The sequence below is a fragment of the Artemia sp. Qi Xiang Cuo genome, unplaced genomic scaffold (genome assembly GCF_049724085.1).
Source record: "Artemia sp. Qi Xiang Cuo unplaced genomic scaffold, ASM4972408v1 HiC_scaffold_3023, whole genome shotgun sequence".
Lineage (NCBI taxonomy): Eukaryota > Metazoa > Arthropoda > Branchiopoda > Anostraca > Artemiidae > Artemia > Artemia sp. Qi Xiang Cuo.
In genome coordinates this window covers 827,323-832,031 of record NW_028300418.1, presented here as the reverse complement: position 1 = coordinate 832,031, position 4,709 = coordinate 827,323, and the positions used below count along the sequence as shown (strand labels likewise).

General features: G+C 38.5%; 1 non-coding gene across 1 annotated transcript; it reads left to right on the top strand.

Annotated features, from left to right (window-relative positions):
• Positions 1 to 3,267: 3,267 nt before the first annotated feature.
• TRNAK-CUU (transfer RNA lysine (anticodon CUU)) lies at positions 3,268 to 3,340 on the top strand. The gene has a single exon. It is a non-coding gene; the product is annotated as a tRNA-Lys (tRNA).
• Positions 3,341 to 4,709: the final 1,369 nt, after the last annotated feature.

Sequence of the window (4,709 nt, the reverse complement as noted above, 5' to 3'; positions counted from 1 at the left end):
TAGCAAACTATACATCCTAAATCATAATTTTCTGACAACGCATACCTATGAAAGGCTAAGAAATCCAGCTCAGAAAAGTCGAAAATAGCAAACTACACATCCCAAATCATAGGTTTTAGACACCACACACCTATGAAAGACTAATAAATCCAGCTCAGAAAAGTCAAAAATAACAAAATACACATCCAAAATCATAAGTTTCACTAAACACAAACAAACGAAATGCAAACAAACATATATCATAAAATACAGAAATATCAAACTACTCATCCCAATCTAATGTTTTCAGACAGCATTCAACTAGGAAATACTAGTAAACCTTAGCTCAGAAAAGCCTGAAGTAGCAAACTACACATCCCAAATCATAGGTTTCAGACAACACACATCAACGAAAGCCGGGTGCTCGGGGAGAGCCTTTGTGGGTCTGTGGGTCCCTTGAGGGTCGGTGGACGTGGGGGAGCGCAGGGGGCCCTTGGGGGACGGGGGGAGGGGCTGGGGGGGGCGGGTGTGGGCGTTTGGGGGTCGGGGTAGGCCTTTGGGGCGCCGGGAGGGTCTTGGGGTGCCGGGGGGACATTTGGGGACCGGTGGAGGGCCTTTGGGACCCCGTTGGTCCTTTGGGAGCTCGATGTGCCTTTGGGGGGCCCGGGGAGGGCTGGGGGGGGGGTGGGGGGGCCGTGGGGGCGCCGGGGGCCCTTTGGGAGCTGGGGGGGCCTTTGAGTGTCCGGGGGGACAGTTGGGAGCCTGGGGGACATTTGGGGCTTGGGGATGGCCTTTGGGGGTCTGGGTGGGCCTTTGGGGGCGCCGGTGGCCATTTGGGAGTTTGGGGGGCTTTGAGGACCGGGGGCTTCCTTCGGGGTTGGGGTAGGAGGATTGGAACCCTTTGGGGTTGGGTTAGAGGACCTCACAACACTGTTCAAATGAAACTTGTGTATTATAACGACCACAGAGTTTCACCATTAAATTCTCTTCTAAAATCTCTTCAAAAATCTTCTTTTAAAATGTCTCTATCTGTTTCGCCGAAATAGTTCCATAACCTGTCTAAAACGGTTTTGCCCAAATAATCCTTAAACGTAAATTCAGCGTGTTCCTTTGTTATTGGCATCTCTGCGCTAACGCATTTCAAATTAATATGAAACCTTTTCGCGCGCTAAAACAATTCATCGCTAAGATGTTTCTTGCCTAATTGTTTCCATGTCCTTTGGTTATTAATATCCTTTGGAGTTCGACCAGTAGAACTGTTCCCGAGGCAAAGACATTAATGATTTGGATCTATTCCTGGAGAAATGGTTCTAGGCGAAAATTTTTAAAGTCTGACAGATGATGTCATTGATTGATTGATCTTTCAAGAAAGGGGAAATTAATTTGTTGTTTCTAAGGGGAATTATTGATTCACGATAGGTGAATTGAGGTCGACAGCACAGGTGTTCTGACTCGTGACTACACCACGTGGTTTATGGTTTCCTCAGTGAGAAAGTTCCTGTTTTTTCAAATTCTCACTGATAAAAACCATAAAACATCCATAATTTGATGTTGATATCCGAGAAAAACATCAAATAAATCGAACAACACACATAACCATCCATGAAAACAACCATAAATGTGACAAAATTCATGGTTTTTCAAGTGAGAAAATTCCTGTTTTTTCATTCTCACTGAGAAAACCATATAACAGACATGAATTGCTGTTGACATCCATATATGTGACATAGTTCCTGTTTTTCAAATTCTCATTGACAAAAAACCATAAACCACGTGGTGATCGTGGGAGTTTAAAAAAAAGTGTCCGGATCGGGATTCGAAGGGGTGGTGTAATCGTGGGACCTCCTGACCCCTCTCTACTTGTGTGGTGGTGTTGAAAATTGTTATCACGTCCTCTTTGAGTGTACTAATTATTCTTTTCCTCGTTCGCTTTTGATAAATTGTTTAAATGAGTTGCTGATCTTCTTTCTTTTCGATTTGTATTTGCTTAGTGTTTGTAAACTTACTCGGTCTCTAGTGATTCAATTTCTTATTGATACGGTCCGATTTGATCAACAATCATAGTTGAATTATATAGTGATATGCTTATTATTTAGTCCGTAGTCCTTTTTTCCCTTTCTGGTTTTGTTATGTTTATTTCTCTCTTTTTAGAGTTATTTTACAGCTTTTGTAGATGTACAAGTTAAATACTGGGTTTGCGGTTTAGTCACTAATAAATTATCTATCTATTAGGATAATAATAGGCAGCGCTACTGCGCTGCCTATTATTAACCTAACTTCACTTCTTGAGTGTGGTGGCTATAAGAGATAAGTACCTAAATGACTTGGTAAATTTTTCGTTATTCATATTACTGACTTATGAATAAAGTAAACATACCGCTCGATGCCTTTTTTTATGCTCTTTCCAAATATAATAATCATTTTTGTCGGAAATGAATTTTTCCCCCACCCTTATATATATATATATATATATATATATATATATATATATATATATATATATATATATATATATATATATATATATATATATATATATATATATATACCAATTTGGGGTATATATTTGCACATTAGGGGAGTGGGGGTATGTTTTATTTCTTATGTAAATGAGAAGTAAGTTTAATACCCTGAATTGGTATATATATAGGGGTGGGGGTAAGATTAACTTCTGACAAAAATGATTATTATATTTGGAAAGAGCATAAAAAAGGCATCGAGTGGTATGTTGGTAAATATTTCGTTATTAATATTATCGACTTAGGAATAAAGTAAACATACCACTCGATGCCTTTTTTTATGCTCTTTCCAAATATAATAATCATTTTTGTCGGAAATAAATTTTACCCCCACCCCTATATATACCAATTCAGGGTATATATTTGCACATTAGGGGAATGGGGGCAAATTTTATTTCTGATGTAAATGAGAGGTAAGTTTAAACTCCCCCCCCTAATGTGCAAATATATACCCTAAATTGGTATATATAGGGGTGGGGGTGGGGGGGGTAAAATTCATTTCTGACAAAAATGGTGATTATATTTGGAAAGAACATAAAAAAAGGCATCCAGTGGTATGTTTACTTTATTCACAAGTCAATACTACGAATAACGAAAAATTTACTGGTATGTTTACTTTATTCATAAGTCAATAATATGAATAACGAAAAATTTACCAATGACTTATAAGAATTAGTTGAAATTGAATTCAGATTCATTTAAGTGAGTAAAACTAATTGGAACTTGTTTGGAAAATTACCGTATTTTATAGTGTTCTTACTCGTAACTAGCCCGGCTAGCTCAGTCGGTAGAGCATGAGACTCTTAATCTCAGGGTCGTGGGTTCGAGCCCCACGTTGGGCGCTTTTTTTATTTTGTTGTACAGATTGAGGCTCTGCTTGGCAATATATTTTAATTGTAAAAAACTTTATTTATGGTTCAGCTATTGCATTAAAATCGGTTGAAATAATCAAATACATTTACTGTGGGCAATAAATAGATGAAAACAGTAAAATGGGCTGATATTCCCTTTTCTAACATCAAATATGTTTGGTTTTCCAAGTTTCTTTTGATATTTTTGTTGCTCCAGTCCTATATAAGAATATTTGGTAATTTTGAATATATAATTGAGTTCGATTACGCAGGAAGGAACTGAACCACGAAGGAACTCGTGTAACTGAACCACGGGGCAACTGAACCCCATTTAACTAAACCCTCGTGTAACTTACCCCGTGCAACTTAACCCCATTTAACTGAACCCCCATGTAAATAAACCCCCATGTAACTAAACCCCCGTGTAACTGAACCCCCGTGCAACAGAACCACCGTACAACTGAGCCACCGTGCAACTGAACCCTAGTGCAACTCAACCACCGTACTTACATTGGGTAAAACACAATAGGGTTATGAACCATAGTTATCTAACTATGATATAGTTATTTAACCTTTAAACTGTTTTGAATAAAATGGCCGTCTCAAAATTTATATCAGATGTATTTGGGGGAAAAATAGGGTGGGGTGGGAGCCCTCCGATCACTTTTAACTCTGAAAAATCACACTAAAAATTTTGATTTCCAATCGAATGAGCCCCCCCCCCCCAAAGTTCATACAAAATTTGTTCTACAAAAACCTTCTGTGTTAGCAATGAGCAACTAGCTTAACTTACAGCCCTTGCACCGGATGCTGCTGGTGGGGTTGTTAACCCAAAAGGCATGGTTATTTGATCTTCAGACAATTTTGAACAAAACGTTTATTTTTATTTTGATCGGATGTATTTGGGGGGGGGGATGTCGGTTAAGAAGGAAAGGCCGATTGTCCTGTAGTTACCTTTGATTCTTCGAAATTGAACTTCAACTTTCCAATTCCAATCGAATGAGCCTCCTTCAAAGTTTTTACGATCATCCCTTCTATAAAAACCTTAAATTTTGACAATTGGTAACTTGCAATAACATACAGATTGCTGATACAGGTGTATCAGCAATTTTTTTGGAACAGCTTAGCGTATCAAGATGAAACTTCTGGGGCATCTACTCGCTACTGCTGCTATTAATACTGCTACTACTACTACTACTAATTCAACTCTATTATTACTTCTACTGCTCCTACTACGACCTCTGCTACTATTAAACTAGCACTATTAAGGCCACGCATATCAAGTTGAAAGTTTGACATAATAAGGTATTAGAGGTGGAACTTGAACTAAATCAAAATACACTATGTGCATGCAGATTTT